Source organism: Silene latifolia, chromosome 7 (genome assembly GCF_048544455.1).
Source record: "Silene latifolia isolate original U9 population chromosome 7, ASM4854445v1, whole genome shotgun sequence".
In the NCBI taxonomy this organism is placed as follows: domain Eukaryota; kingdom Viridiplantae; phylum Streptophyta; class Magnoliopsida; order Caryophyllales; family Caryophyllaceae; genus Silene; species Silene latifolia.
In genome coordinates this window covers 30,475,367-30,492,462 of record NC_133532.1, presented here as the reverse complement: position 1 = coordinate 30,492,462, position 17,096 = coordinate 30,475,367, and positions in this window count along the sequence as shown.

Genomic DNA, 17,096 nt, shown 5'->3' with positions numbered 1-17,096 from the left:
AACCACAAACCGAATGCATACAGGTATTAAGCAGATTAAGTTCATATTTATGCACATTGATGTAACATGTCTCATAAGGAGTACTACTCACATTCCTAAATAAACCGGTCATAGATGTCACCAGTTATAGGCTCTAATAACTCAGAATATATAAGTAGTTTGCCAAAAATCTAAGTGAAGTCTCAAGTCCAACAAGTAAATTAACGAAAACTCGTAGACTATGCATATATGATTCTACTAATAACATATCAATTAGCAAGGCTTAGGCATAAAACAGCTGAAAATGCAATGTCATCATGGAAATACTACCATTCCGACTCGACCTATATGCTAAAATAAACGTGCATCTTTTTGAAATTTTTAATTTTTTTGAATTTTTAAATTTTTGGTATATATGTATGGAATGAAATAAGCAATGCTAAACAAAATTAAACGTGAAACAGAAATGCAATAAAACTTATGCAAATGCGACGCAAAACCCTTCCCCAAACCAAATCGCACAATGTCCCCATTGTGCAAAATCATGTAATGAAGAAAAGAGAAACGGGAATTTGCGAGAAAATTAAATAAATAAAACATGAAGTAAAGACTTAGAAACTCACAAGACTTTAAGCGCAGCAAAGGAAACCTCCCCAAACCAGCGTGAGCTAGGAGGTTTCAGTAGCCAGCAGTGTTACTAATAAGTACCTGAAAAGACAAACAAAGTACCACGCATAAAATCGAGAAAGCAATGATGAAGCGGTATTATGTGCAAAATTGAGAAAAATAGAAGAAATAAATAGTGACGGAAGATAAAGTGGAGTAGAAAACTCCCTTAATTCCGCAAATCGACCAAACATAGCAGGAGAGAGGTCGTAAACAGGTACAACAGTGCAGGTCGGTCGATCGACCACATCACTCAGTCGATCGACCAAGGTGAAAGAAACAGTAGCTCCTGGAAACTGCAGACCAGTCGATCGACTAACTAGCCCAGTCGATCGGCTGAAAATACTGCTGTACTTCATATTTCTTCGTATTTGCTCAATTACTTGAGCTAATGAGGTCTAAAAACCTGCAAATGCACAATATTACGCGCCCAAAATTGCGCAAACCCCAAAGTACTTAAAAATCCTAAGAAACGAAATAAATGCGAAGTCTCGCGCACACAACAAGCAATAAAAAGAGTGTCTAAAAGCAACAAAATGAAGTTTTTGATAAAGCGCGTGATCAACTAGTAGTTGATCAAGAACGGCCATGGTATGGCCCACTTCGTCGGCTTCTGGCTACAAGAGGTAGCCTCAACGGTGCTTATCTTCTCGGCTGCACCCTTCTCAACTTCAGCGTTCACAGAACTTAGCGAGTCAACATCTTCGTCATCTCCCCAGTCAATGACCTCTTCTGACCCATCAGAATCCAAGTCGGATTTCCTCACTCTGACCGGCTCATCATCAACTTCCTCATCAGTGCTGTAGCTAAGGCAACCAAGACCTCCTCTTTGAATGATCGGCTCCTTCACAGTTGGAGCAACTTACAGCACTTCCTTCACCAAACCAGCTCCTGCAATATCAGAAATAGACAAATCTTCCTCCAATTTGCTCCCAACCCAGGGCGGAGGTGTTACAATAGGAATGGGACCAGAGATAGTGTAGATAGCCGTATCCGTCGATATTGGAATTTATAGAGAACCCGACAAACACCCGATGATGATAGGACACATGTATTCGTTAGTTGTCATTGTCATTATTTGGGCTCGTTTTACGATGTAGAATGAGCGTTGTCGACGAAGTATTTTTTTAATTTAAATGATATTTAAATTAAATGTTTTTTTAAAAGTGAATTCATTTTACCGTTTTAATTTGAATTTATTTTCTTAAATTTATTTTATTGAAAATAAAATATATTTTTTGATTTGAAAAATCATTCTTAAGTTACTTGATTTGAAAAATCAATTTAAATCGTTTTATAAATCGTATTTGAAGAACTCGTTTTTACGACGATTTTATACGCGATTTTGAGCTCGTTTTCAACTTGATTTGGGCACGATTTTCGAAGCAAACTCGAACCAATTCCTGACCCATAACCCAACCCATCACTCACCCTCATAACCAGGCCCTAATACCATGCAAACCCACGTCCATACCTCCTTATTTTCGAGCCCCAAACAGCAGCACAAACCAGTCCGTCACCCTTCAACCCGAGTCCACTAAACAGCCCCAAACCCGCTCCAAACACCACTTAAACCCGTGCCCATTAACCCTAATCCATACCCTAGTATCCTACCCATATTACCCTAGCTTAACCACCAAGAAACACCCCTCCAAAACCCTACACGAGCTCACAATAGCTGCTGGACAGCAGCAGCGAAACAGAGCAGCCCGACTGCTTGTTGCTCTCTTTTACCCTACTTTAACTCCCTATAAATACCTCCCCTCTGCCATACTTTCATTCCTCTAAGTTCTGCATACATACTACCATCACTTACAAGCTTTAAACTCCAGAAACAAACCCTAATTGCCTCCCAAAAACCCTCGACAAAATCGACTTACAAACTGAGAATCAGTTTGTGTGTCCTCTTTGAAACCATTCGTTCAACCATCAAACCTCCATTAAAATTCGAGTTTCTTGTTCCAAATTAACCACACAACATCCATCTACATCTTAGACAAAGATTTACGAGCCAAATTGCCTTTGAGAGTACACGAATTCCCTCGAAAAACAGAGTGTTATACACTCTGTTTTCGCGGCTTTTCCTGTCTGTCCAGTTCTGTTTGTGCTCGTTTTTTGTGCCCAAAATTCAAAACGAGAAGGGATTGTTTTAAGATCTCTGTTCTCCTCTCTTTCTAGTTTTCAAAACATCTTTTAAATCGAATTTTCACCGTGAAACAAGAGAGAAATCGCAGTTTGAAAGTGCTGTCCAGATTTGCAAAAAACGTGTTTGTTGCTTTGTTCCTTCGTCGACGACGTCCTCTCGAGATAAAATCTACCATCGATTACAACCCAAGACGGTGTCAACGATACATGTAGGTTGAGGGTGCATCAAATCCTCCTCTTCTTCCTTTTATTTCGTTATTTTTATGTTTGTTTTTTTATAGTTCGTTTTTATTTTGTTTATCGTTTGTTTTCGTTAACTATGAAACTTGTTTAGTCCGAGTATTAGTTAAAGTACCACCATGAACACCCGCGTTGACTTGATATGGGAAAGAAATCCGCTACATCAGTCATTCGTATCCCCCATCTCATTTACATATCCTCGTGTTCAAGGTAGGGCATTAATAAAACGAATTCTAACATCGCTCTTCGCTTTTGACCCTTCTCTTGTTTCGCTTAATTCGACCTGCCCAAGGACCATTCACATGTTAGTTCGACCTCTGATTGTTAACATATGACTTATTTAGATGACATTAGATCAATTTAATAACCTGATTAGACACGATAGGTGGCTTCGACACAAGCATTAAAATCAACTAACAATTCTGTAACTTAATTGAATGCATCTCTCTCTTTCACATAATTTCTCGCTAGTATAAGAGTGCGTGATTAGAACCTTCTTATTAACACTCGATGAGTTAAATTAATTAGCGAACTTAACCTAATTCGACCCTTTAGGCCGTGTAGAACACCCGGTTTTAGGCAAAGCTTTCTGACCTCTTTTATCATCGTTTTCTAATGTACATCCTGCATCGTTTCTCAAATCTATCTAACCTAGGAACTAGGGTGGACGTGGCTTTAGGCCGTGAGGGTGGCCGTGCCTCTTCTTGTTTCGTTTGTTTTATATCATTTGTTCTTTGTCGTTTCGTAGCTTGTAATTTATAATTTGTTCATCGAGTTGTAATTTTCAAGTTTGTTTTACTTTTATCGAGTCAAAACTTCTTCAAAAACCTTAGTCTTGTTTGGTTAGATGGTTGTGCCCCAATGCATTTAAGAGCGTAGTAAATCGCATGTTGTTTAAAGCAACATGGCCCGATTTATGCTAATGCATGCTTTGGTGTGTGACCCTATGTCTAATTCGATAAGATTAAGTGAAAGCACGCATTACGAGGAGTGACCCAAGGCCGTGAGTCATGTAAGCCGTGGGCCACCCCCCTTGTGCACGTTTTCCTAGGCCGAAGGGCCATGTGTCGTGTATGGTGTCGTATATAGACATTGTATTTAGATCGAGTTGTAATTTATTTCTCGTTGTGTCGGCATGAAAAGCCTGGGTTGTAATAGGGTAGATCCCAACGGCTCCCCCATTCCCCTTAAGCCTTGTTTGCTTTGCTTTGTATGTTGTTAGATCAATCAACCCACATGCTAAATTACAACTTCGACAAAGTTAGTTTAGTTGCATCTAAATCGACATAGAAACTTCACATGTTAGGGTTTTAAAAACGATGTTTGCATATCATAGATCGTAGTAGCTATGACCTTGTTTGAAATCCGATACTTGACTTAGTAGAGGCCGTTATCGACGGGCGGGGTTAGGTGTCCTTATGGGCTTTCTAACACGTACCCTCACCCCTTACTCAAGATCTATGGTTTGTGGATCCGTCTAAATACCATTGGATTACGAGAGTCATTCAAATCGAGTGATATAGGGTACAAGTCTTTATCTTTAATCGCTCGTAGTCGTTTGGCTTTATGCTTTTCGATGAAAGGTGTAAAGTTGACTTGAACGGTTCCAAGTTCCCATAAAACTTGGTGGCGACTCTAATCTGTCTTAATTCGATTAGAAAGAACCTCGAGTCGATTATGCCTAGTGTGGATCCCGCGGACGCAGTTCCCGCGGGCGTTGTCCACAGTTTGGCAACTCTGCTGGGGAAAAGAGGACTAGTTACACTTTGTTTCTAGGGTCTTTTCCTCCGAGGTGAAACTTGAAAAGAAAGTATTGGAAAGTAAAACATTACTCATAGTGCTACGATTCATGCATAAACCCTTAAGGACTTTCCCGGGCCGTCCCAGCGTTTCTTTGTGATGCGTGGGGGGCGACGTCCCACTATGCTAGGAACTTGCACATTGCTTGCTTCCGCTCCTCCTCGTCGTGGTTCTTGATGGTGGGGATGCTCTTCTAGGTACTCTACCTAAAGGCCCTTGCTCTAAAGACCCAAAAAGGATGGAGGGCATAGACCTTCTTGTAGAAGACTTGCCGAGACTTAGAGATGTCTAGGAGCATACATCCTTATAACATGATAATGACAATGTGCAAGGTGTTTTTTTCCCGAGTCTTTTCAAAATTTCCATGTCAATTTCAAAACCGAACTTTTGAACAACTTACTTTCAAAATAGCATGGTTTTAAAAAACGCGGAATGCTGCCCAAGTAGGACTAGATTTTTCGGCCCAAAATAAGCTTTTATAGCCGGCATGCTGCCCATTTCAAATCTCATTTTCAAATCGATCATTCGTTTTTTTCAAATTCAATCCAAAATATTTCTCGAACCTTAACCAAGCATGAAATGCGTCGAGTCGTGTCCGGGCCCTGGCCGTGTTAGGCTAGGCGTGTTTTGCCCCGAGAGTCTAGAACCCGACCTTGTTGGGTCGCCCAAGCTCACCTCTTGGGATTCGAGTCATGTTGGTCCACCTTTGGTCTAGGATAGTCCACAGAAACGTCCAAGCTAGGCCATTTAGGGCGTTTCACTTAAACCTATGGGCTATGTTAGTCCAATCACGGGTTTAGTCACACCGAGTCCAATTTAGAATCGAGCTATGACAGCTTGAGTCATGTCGTTTTGTTGAGTCTAAAATGAATTGAGGTCTAAATCCAACCGTGAGTCGAACCTTTGGTTAGTCAGTCTCAAGTCGAGTCTTTGCTTGAGTCAAGTTGGTGTCGTGTCCTTAAGTGTGCAGGGGCTCTTACTTTAAATATTGACTCGGTTCGGGGTTTTCTTGTAGAAAGGCCGCCAAAAACCCGACGTCAAGTAATGGAAGACGCTGTTAACAAGCTCACTGAGGCCGTGAACCTCATGATGACTAGAATGGATGCGATCGAATCTAAGCTGGGTGAAGATTCCTCTTCATCCACCCCACCTCTGACTGATCTGGAGAAACGGTTCAAATTCATTGAAGACCGTCTGAAGCTCTCCCAGGGGAAGAACATCCACTATGAAAATGCTAGGGCCTATGCCCCAGTTCAAGATAAGTTGCCCACAAACATGGTACTCACCGATATCCCAAAGTTTAAGGGCACAGAAGATCCAGTCCACCATGTTAAGGCCTATAAGGGGTACTTAGCACTGAAGGGAGTACCTGCTGACATGCTCTCTGAAATTTTCGCAGAATCTCTAGATGAACACCCGAAGGCGTGGTTCTACAATCTTGACCTTAAGAACTTCCCCACTTTCGAAGATATTACGGTGGAGTTCTGCAAGCACTATGCTGATAATGTCGAGATTCAAACCAACATAAGAACATTGGAGGTGATGACACAGAAAGACAAAGAATGCTTTACTGAATTCCTTGCAAGATGGCGCGCTGAAAGCGTGAAATTAGCCAAGAAGCCTGACGAAGTTGAAATGGTAGATAAGTTCGTAAAGAATCTACGACCTATTTACCGCAATGCTCTGAAATACCAGAATTTTGGCTTTTTCAAAGAATTGATAAGAATCGGGATAAAGGTAGAAGATGATGTCATAAGGGCAGAGGCTGAAAAGCCGAAAGGGTACCAAAGGGCCTCATCGTCTAAGGCCAAGGCCCCAACAACGACCCATATTGATGAAGCCATCAATCTCTTAGAAGGGCAATCGAAGAAGTCGCAGCGCCAAACACCTAGGGCATTCACCGATATCGGATGCACTTATACATACGCTCTCCAAAGGCTCATAGCCCAAGGAAAGCTGAAGCCTATTGGTCCAACTCCGGACCCACCCGCTGATCAACAAGGTAAATGGTATAAACCAAATGCCTACTGTGCCTTTCATCAAGGGAAAGGCCATGATACTTGAAAGGTGCTATCGATCAAAGCACGAAATCCAAGACATGATTGAGAATGGAACACTCCCAATCCCAACTGTTAAACCCAATAACATCACCAATCCATTTGGCGATCACGCCAACTTTGTTTCTGTCGAAGACAATGTCGATTATTCCCATCTTATCCGCCCATGTCACTTGAAAGGGGTGTTTATTGGGAAAATATTTGTGGATTGCTTTGAATTCTTGCCAAACCCAAAGAATGAAATTCAAATCGGGAGTCTCGCTCTAGAATGTACTCCTCTCGTTAACGAAGTTAATAAAAGACAATTTGATTCACCAACCTTCATCACTGGCGTAGATCCTCAGAGGACTACCTCGGGATGGAGGCAGACCATCATAGGGATCGAGGACCGAGCCGGCATCTAAGTCGACAAATGAACAAGAGAAAGCTCAAGACCAGATTTGAAAATTATGAGTCGAGATCTGTTTTCTTATCTTAGTCGAGTCGAGTCTAGAACTTTCTTTTTTTGAATTTGAGTCGTTTGTTCCGCGATGACCTAGGATGTGTCCTATGAATCGTTTCTTCGAGTCTGTTAAGCATTTCTCATTCCAATAAAAAAGTTGCAGTTTCGTTTCCAAATATGTCTTTTTTCCAATCCTCAATCATTCCGAAACATGATAAAACGCACAACACACTCAAAGGAATCCCTGGGGTAGAAATATGTCCTGTTTCAAAATGTAAGGTACACTAGGATCCCGTGTTTGATTCCTTTACCTATTCCATGTCTGGTGGTAGAAAACCTCCATCTGAACCAATGTTTGTGACAAGCTTTTAGATGATTCTATGACAAACCCGGACTAGCTCCTTGTTTCCCCTATCGATGATGGAAGGCAAGCCTTTTCCCCAACAAAATCATCCCATCTCGAAGAGAGAAGATATCAACCCGTTCTAACAAGGAATTGTTAGTTCCTACCCAAATTAGTTGGCGAAGCCCAGCTTTCAAGGTGTATCCATTTATGACTAAGAGAATGAATAGAAGACCATTTTCAAGAAGAGAAGAAAAAAAAGAAAAAGAATGAAAAGATGAAAAAAAAGGACGAAAAAAAAAGCAAAAGAAAAAATGAAGAAAATGAAAAAAGAAAAGTGATGAAAGAAAAAGGAAAAAAAGAAAAAAAGATGTTGAAGTCATTGCAGAACGCTTTTGGTTGAACGTCGAAGTTATGGAAGCCAGAAGTCAAGTCAAGTACCCATAGTTGAATTTCAATGGGAGAAGCCCAAAAACTTAAGTAGTAACCTCTTTACCCTCTAAGTCCTTCCTGAGACAGTTACAAAGGGATAGTCGGGAATTTTGAGAATTATTCCGCTTGTGTTGTTACACCCAGCCTTTAGGGTCCAGACATGGAAATTTGAACCCACATCATTTTTCAACCCATTTGCACCCGTGGTTCATCAAACCCGAGACACCGATTCCAACCACATTAGCAGCCATAGCCCTTGGCCTTAGCACCACAAAACAAACCTTCAGAATGATGGTTAACCATTCCAACTTGTTATTAACAAGCTCCACATCCCAAAAGATCCAAGCCTTTTACACCTAACCCCAAACACGGGATTTAAACGGTACTTTACAGGCTAGAATGGGATATGACATGATACCTTAGGTGAAACCTTCGAGTGTGTACACACAATCAAAATGCCATGTTTATGCACCATGATCGAACTACGTCGGATTTGATTTCGCTCCACGCGAATACGTAGGCAGTCCTTCATAATAAGGGATTCAATCCACTCATCATCCAAGTTGTCATCTTGTCGGTTTCTTACGGGTCTTAACCAAGTCCAAATGAAGCCACCTTTGTTTGAGTCAGTCTTAGCACTCGATGTAGGCTAGGATAAGGATGTAGGTTCAGATGAGTAGTGTCAAGTCTCGGAATGAGCTTTATCTAACGGTTTAGGCGAAGATGCTGAGTCATATAGATGTGAGTTTGTGTTGGGAACAGAAAATATGAAAAACCCGCTGAAAAGAAAGAAGGCGTGGAAGAGAAATAGTAAAAGCCCGCTGAAAAGAAAGAAGGCGGTGGCAAGAAATGATGAAAACTCGCTGAAAAGAAAGGAGGCGAGGAGAAGAGTGACAAAATGTTCCCAACAAGAGTGATGTGTGATGTCCAATTATTCTCATAAAATCAGTCTGTGTTTAGTGTCTGGGCGAAGCCAACGTTGTCGCTCCGTGAGTTTAATCCACCTTGTCAATGCCAAGTGATCTTGATTCCCATGTGCCCTCGGGAGCACGCCCATGCCATACGAAATCTTCGTCCCAAGTCCGACGACCTTGTGATTCCCGTTTGTCATCTTTTGGCGTCAGAATGGCCAATTTACATTTCTACCCCCAATAAGTCAATAATTGAATTAAAACCCGTGCACACTTACGGTTTTATTTTCTTTTTTTGTTTTACGGTAGCGGGCTACGCCCACGTTGTTTAAGGGTTATGCAGAATGTCTGAGTCGCATTTCGTGCTCACCCATCAAGGTTCGATTTCAAAATGCCAAATTTTTCAGAATTCCGAAATTTCAAAAACTTTTTGCGAATTATGGATAGATGATCCAAGTCAAGGTTCAAACCTCAAAGTTCAAAATCAAATTTTGGGTCGACGACCCAACATCCAAGTGATTCATTTCAAATTCAAAATTTGGGTCGATAGCCCAATTATTCAAAATTTTCAACTTGTTCAAATTTCGGGTCGATGACCCAATTATTCAAAATTTAATTTTAGGTCGACGACCCAGCATTCCAACACTTCAACTTCAAACCTCGGGTTGATGGCCCAATTTTGTAAGTGATGACAAATTCAAAATTCGGGTCGATGACCCAATTATTCAAAATTTTCAAATTCAATTTTCGGGTCGATGACCCAATCTTTCAAATGATCCAATTTCAAGGTCGATGATCCAAATGTGCTTATGTGATGATTATTGCTTGTACATTTTCTGTGTTTCAAATGCAGCATTATATGCTTCAACTGGGGGCTCTAAAGTCTTCGACTTTAGAGACATTGCAAACTGGGGGCTCTGAAGCCGTAGTCTTCAGAGACCATTATCAAGATGTAAAGGATGACATCCACCAAGAATTCAATTCGATACAAGAGTATGAAATGGAAGAATTCCGTAGCTGAAAGCAAATGATGAAAGTGGCGGCAACCTCCTCGGAAAGTCCCGTCCCATTTTGGCACCTGCCAGCAGATGATAAATTTTGGGCAAATGTCAGCAGATTTTTGGACAAATGCCAGCAGATGATAAACTTTGGGCATGTGTCAGCAGTTGCCGAACTACGACGTGGGTTTGATTCCGTCAGAAACGGATACGTAGGCGCCCGAGGATAAGGCTCAACCCACCATATATGCAATTTATGGGTCAATGACCAATGATGACAATTTGACGCAACAGAAACAAGAGGTTATCCCCGACGAAGTTTCAGGTATGATCTCTTCTTATGGCTGGCGAGCTTACATACGCAAGTCTAATGGACTATAAACGACCCGCAGAATCCTCAGGTCGAGAGGGACCTGGGGTATACTTTGACTTTCGCCTTGTCCAAGCCTCGGTCAAAGTGGGGGCTCAGAGATACCCGTATCCGTCGATATTGGAATTTATAGAGAACCCGACAAACACCCGATGATGATAGGACACATGTATTCGTTAGTTGTCATTGTCATTATTTGGGCTCGTTTTACGATGTAGAATGAGCGTTGTCGACGAAGTATTTTATTAATTTAAATGATATTTAAATTAAATGTTTTTTTAAAAGTGAATTCATTTTACCGTTTTAATTTGAATTTATTTTCTTAAATTTATTTTATTGAAAATAAAATATATTTTTTGATTTAAAAAATCATTCTTAAGTTACTTGATTTGAAAAATCAATTTAAATCGTTTTATAAATCGTATTTGAAGAACTCGTTTTTACGACGATTTTATACGCGATTTTGAGCTCGTTTTCAACTTGATTTGGGCACGATTTTTGAAGCAAACTCGAACCAATTCCTAACCCATAACCCAACCCATCACTCACCCTCATAACCAGGCCCTAATACCATGCAAACCCACGTCCATACCTCCTTATTTTCGAGCCCCAAACAGCAGCACAAACCAGTCCGTCACCCTTCAACCCGAGTCCACTAAACAGCCCCAAACCCGCTCCAAACACCACTTAAACCCGTGCCCATTAACCCTAATCCATACCCTAGTATCCTACCCATATTACCCTAGCTTAACCACCAAGAAACACCCCTTCAAAACCCTACACGAGCTCACAATAGCTGCTGGACAGCAGCAGCGAAACAGAGCAGCCCGACTGCTTGTTGCTCTCTTTTACCCTACTTTAACTCCCTATAAATACCTCCCCTCTGCCATACTTTTATTCCTCTAAGTTCTCCATACATACTACCGTCACTTACAAGCTTTAAACTCCAGAAACAAACTCTAATTGCCTCCCAAAAACCCTCGACAAAACCGACTTACAAACTGAGAATCAGTTTGTGTGTCCTCTTTGAAACCATTCGTTCAACCATCAAACCTCCATTAAATTCGAGTTTCTTGTTCCAAATTAACCACACAACATCCATCTACATCTTAGACAAAGATTTACGAGCCAAATTGCCCTTGAGAGTACACGAATTCCCTCGAAAAACAGAGTGTTATACACTCTGTTTTCGCGGCTTTTCCTGTCTGTCCAGTTCTGTTTATGCTCGTTTTTCGTGCCCAATAACTCAAAACGAGCAGGGATTGTTTTAAGATCTATGTTCTCCTCTCTTTCTAGTTTTAAAAACATCTTTTAAATCGAATTTTCACGTGAAATGAGAGAGAAATCGCAGTTTGAAAGTTGCTGTCCAGATTTGCAAAAAACGTGTTTGTTGCTTTGTTCCTTCGTCGACGACGGCCTCTCGAGATAAAATCTACCATCGATTACGACCCAAGATGGTGTCAATGATACATGTAGGTTTAGGGTGCATCAAATCCTCCTCTTCTCCCTTTTATTTCGTTATTTTTATGTTTGTTTTTTTATAGTTCGTTTTTATTTTGTTTATCGTTTGTTTTCGTTAACTATGAAACTAGTTTAGTCCGAGTATGAGTTAAAGTACCACCATGAACACCCGCGTTGACTTGAGATGGGAAAGAAATCCGCTACATCAGTCGGTCGTATCCCCCGTCTCATTTACATATCCTCGTGTTCAAGGTAGGGCATTAATAAAACGAATTCTAACTTTGCTCTTCGCTTTTGACCCTTCTCTTGTTTCGCTTAATTCGACCTGCCCAAGGACCATTCACATGTTAGTTCGACCTCTGATTGTTAACATATGACTTATTTAGATGACATTAGATCAATTTAATAACCTGATTAGACACGATAGGTGGCTTCGACACAAGCATTAAAATCAACTAACAATTCTGTAACTTAATTGAATGCATCTCTCTCTTTCACATAATTTCTCGCTAGTATAAGAGTGCGTGATTATAAACTTCTTATTAACACTCGATGAGTTAAATTAATTAGCGAACTTGACCTAATTCGACCCTTTAGGCCGTGTAGAACACCCGGTTTTAGGCAAAGCTTTCTGACCTCTTTTATCATCGTTTTCTAATGTACATCCTGCATCGTTTCACAAATCTATCTAACCTAGGAACTAGGGTGGACGTGGCTTTAGGCCGTGAGGGTGGCCGTGCCTCTTCTTGTTTCGTTTGTTTTATATCATTTGTTCTTTGTCGTTTCGTAGCTTGTAATTTATAGTTTGTTCATCGAGTTGTAATTTTCAAGTTTGTTTTACTTTTATCGAGTCAAAACTTCTTCAAAAACCTTAGTCTTGTTTGGTTAGATGGTTGTGCCCCAATGCATGTAAGAGCGTAGTAAATCACATGTTGTTTAAAGCAACATGGCCCGATTTATGCTAATGCATGCTTTGGTGTGTGACCCTATGTCTAATTCGATAAGATTAAGTAAAAGCACGCATTACGAGGAGTGACCCAAGGCCGTGAGTCATGTAAGCCGTGGGCCACCTCCCTTGTGCACGTTTTCCTAGGCCGAAGGGCCATGTGTCGTGTATGGTGTCGTATATAGCGATTGTATTTAGATCGAGTTGTAATTTATTTCTCGTTGTGTCGGCATGAAATGCCTGGGTTGTAATAGGGTAGATCCCAACGGCTCCCCCCATTCCCCTTAAGCCTTGTTTGCTTTGCTTTGTATGTTGTTAGATCAATCAACCCACAAGCTAAATTACAACTTCGACAAAGTTAGTTTAGTTGCATCTAAATCGACATAGAAACTTCACATGTTAGGGTTTTAAAAACGATGTTTGCATATCATATATCGTAGTAGCTATGACCTTGTTTGAAATCCGATACTTGACTTAGTAGAGGCCGTTATCGACGGGCGGGGTTAGGTGTCCTTATGGGCTTCCTAACACGTACCCTCACCCCTTACTCAAGATCTATGGTTTGTGGATCCGTCTAAATACCATTGGATTACGAGAGTCATTCAAATCGAGTGATATAGGGTACAAGTCTTTATCTTTAATCGCTCGTAGTCGTTTGGCTTTATGCTTTTCGATGAAAGGTGTAAAGTTGACTTGAACAGTTCCAAGTTCCCATAAAACTTGGTGGCGACTCTAATCTGTCTTAATTCGATTCGAAAGAACCTCGAGTCGATTATGCCTAGTGTGGATCCCGCGGACGCAGTTCCCGCGGGCGTTGTCCACAGATAGGCATATCAGGAAGTATAAAATAAGATTTCTTTTCAGAAACCGTATTGCAAGTCATAGGCCACATGGGGTCTTTCTTCTTAGCAGGTTGGGTAAAAACAATGGAATGCTTCCCTACTTTGAAAGTCAAGGTACCCGAACCAACATCTATGACTGCACCAGCAGTGTGCAGAAATGTCCTACCCAAAATAATGGGAATATGGGCATCCTCAGGCATGTCAAGTACGACGAAGTCAACAGGGAAGAAGAACTTCCCTATTTGCACGGGGATGTCCTCTAAGACTCCTATGGGCTGGACCGCAGATCGGTCAGCCATCTGTACTGTCATGTCTGTCACTGCGATTCTAGTCAATTTGAGCTTCCTAGCAAGACTCAAGGGAATTACACTTATACTAGCTCCTAAGTCACATAATGCCTTCTCAATAGAGAAGGTACCTATATTGCAAGGAACAGAAAAACTACCAGGGTCTTCTAGTTTGTGAGGTGCAGTGTGAGACAAATAAGAGCATGACTCTTTGGTTAATGCGACAGTATGCACATTTTCAAGTGACTTTTTCTTAGACAAGAGTTGTTTCATGAATTTAGTGTAAGCAGGCACTTGATTAACTAACTCAAGGAAAGGCACTTGTACATTCAAGCTACGAATAACTTTTTCAAATTTATTGAAAGATACCTGTTCCTTCGTCGGCACTAGTCTTTCCGGATATGGGGCTGTAAGAAGTAGCTTAGCCCTCTCCTCTAAATCGCGCATGCCGGTATCCGTGGACTTAGGCTGGAAGTCCACTACTTTCTCCTTGTTGAAGCTTGAACCCTCTTCAGACCGTCTCAAATGTGAACCATTGATCGACATCGGGTCGTACTTCGGAGCCGGGACTGACCCATCAGCACTCGGGTCTTGCCCCAATATTTTCGGGACTGTCGTACCCCGAAACAAATGATCCCTCAAGTTGTCGGGCATCAGAGGACGAAAAATCTCACTATCAGCAGCGATCTCAGTCGATCGACCAGTGATGTCAGTCGATCGACTGAGTTGAACAGACCAAGCTTCAGAACTCGCACTTTAGTCGATCGACCGGGTATGTCAGTCGATCGACTGATATACCTGGTAGACGCCTTTTTCTTTCCTTTGCTCGTTCCAGCTTTATTTTGACTCGGTTTCGCCCCATCTTTTGCAGCATCATCTTTGACCATAGCAGGCCCCTCCAGGGTGGACCCACTCCTCAACGTGATGGCATTAAGGGTCTCCTTTTAGTCGGTTTGAGTCGGTAAGTGTCCCGGAGCTCGAGTGGTATTCTTGCTAGCCAATTGAGCAATTTGGCTCTCTAGCATCTTCATCCCGGCCTCTCTAGCTTGGGACTCCTTCAGCAGTAAGTTCTTCAACTCGGTGAACTCGGAATTTTGGGATTGTTGCTGCTGCTGAGGAACATACGGAGGCTTTTGATATGGCTGCTTATGTGGAGGCACATAGGGCTGCTGCTGCTGCTGTGGAGGTTAAGTTGGATTCAGTACATTCTGGCTACTCCACCTCAAGTTGGGATGGACGTTCGGCTCATAGTACGTGTTTGTCTGCCTATAATGTTGAAAGGCAGCACAAGACTCAAAGGGGACAGAACAATTTTATGAGACATGCCCCTCAGCTCCACATCTTCTACAGACGAAAGGACCGTCTCAAAAACAAAGATTAACATGGTACATCCCTCCTTTAGAGGCTCCTCCCAACTCATATTTGTCAAACCTTGCGGTGAGAGCTTCTAGTGCGGCTACAGAGGAAGATTCAGCTCTCTTCTTTGATTTCCTCGGACTTTACATTCTCGGCTTTGTGGGTGGCTAAGTCATCAATGATCTTCCACCCCTTAGTCTCTCCCATATTTTCAAAAATCGGCCATTGGTCTGCACATCCAAAATAGCCCTCGATCGATCGTCATACAAATGCGCATTATAGAACTGATTGCAAAGACTCCATTTTTCGAACCCATGGTGCGGTATGGTTCGCACCAGTTTATTGAAACGGACCCATGCTTCATGAAAGTTCTCATCAGGCCCCTGTTTAAAGCTCGTGATCTGAGCTCTAGTGGCATTCGTCTTCGAGGCAGAGAAGTATTTCTTGTAGAATGCCAGGGCCAAAGAATTCCAATCGGTGATCCCATGAGTGGCTCGATCCAGATCTCTATACCACTCCCTTGCAGCATCACAGAGTGAGAATATAAACATGGTCTCCTTAATCTGGTCCTGGGTCACGCCAGTCGGCGGGGGTATAGAGCAGCAATAATCTATAAAAATCTCCATATGCTTGGCTGCATCTTCATTTGCAGCTCCCCCGAACTGGTTTCTCTCAACCAAGTTAATATAGGAAGGCTTCGGCTCGAATTTTCTCGCCTCCCCAGGTAGTTCGAATCCTTTGTAGAGATTCACAGCTGTCGGCTCTGAGTGACTAGCAATAGTTGCTTCTTCAGCCATGACTGGAATTTCTGGAGAAGTGACTATCTCAGCTGAAGAAGTAGAGGCAGGAGATGTAGGTGGATCTTCTTCGAACAGAGCGTTCTCGTAGTAACTTGACAGAGTACTCAGCTCTTCCTCTGTCGGTAATACCCTTTGTGATCGTCTCAACTCGCGCAAGGATTTCTCAATCTCAGGATTGAATGGTACTAGTTCACCACCCTGTGACATGCGCATAAGAAGAAACTACAAAAAGAATATAAGAAAAGTTTAAGGAACGGAAGTCCCTTAAACTAAAGGAAGACTAAATAAAAACAACTAAAAATTAGAACAATTGCCTCCCCGGGAACGGCGCCAAAATTTGATACCCGTCGTTGTGAGTACCAAAACTAAGATTTATAATTTCCTATTAAAACTAACCTAGGCTAGTGGTAACAGGGTCGATCCACAAGGAGGCGAATGTAATTTCTAATTGTCTAATTTAGTCTAAGGTAACGAAGGTGGGGGTTGATTTGATTTGGTCTATACTAATAGCAATAAAAGATAATAAACTAAATAAACAGATAAAACAGATAGAGAAGGGGTACTAGGATGGTCAGTTCACTATGGTTTCGGCGGCAGCATACTAAACAGGTCTAAATCAAACACATGAGGCGGGAAATAAAGAGGTCCTCTCGGTCCACTCTTGACAAATAGCATCTTTCGATCTCGCTATAGGTCCCTAATATCACTAATACTGACTCTCGTCCTGAGAAGTGACTAACGGTCTAAACTTTACCAATCTTTCGATCTCAGCACATTTTAGTCATTTTAATTGGTGATCTAACAACTGTCCCTATCATTTGATCTAATGGGTCAGTCAAATATTAAGCATTCAACTAGTCGCATGCATTCGATTCGTCAAACATAACATTTAAATCATTTAAAACGAGGGTAAACCTCACGTGGTCAGTCGATCGACCAGGTATGGCAGTCGATCGACTGACACGCGATTCAGGCCGTATTCATTCTATTGCCGCCTATACTATAATTCCCCTACATCCTA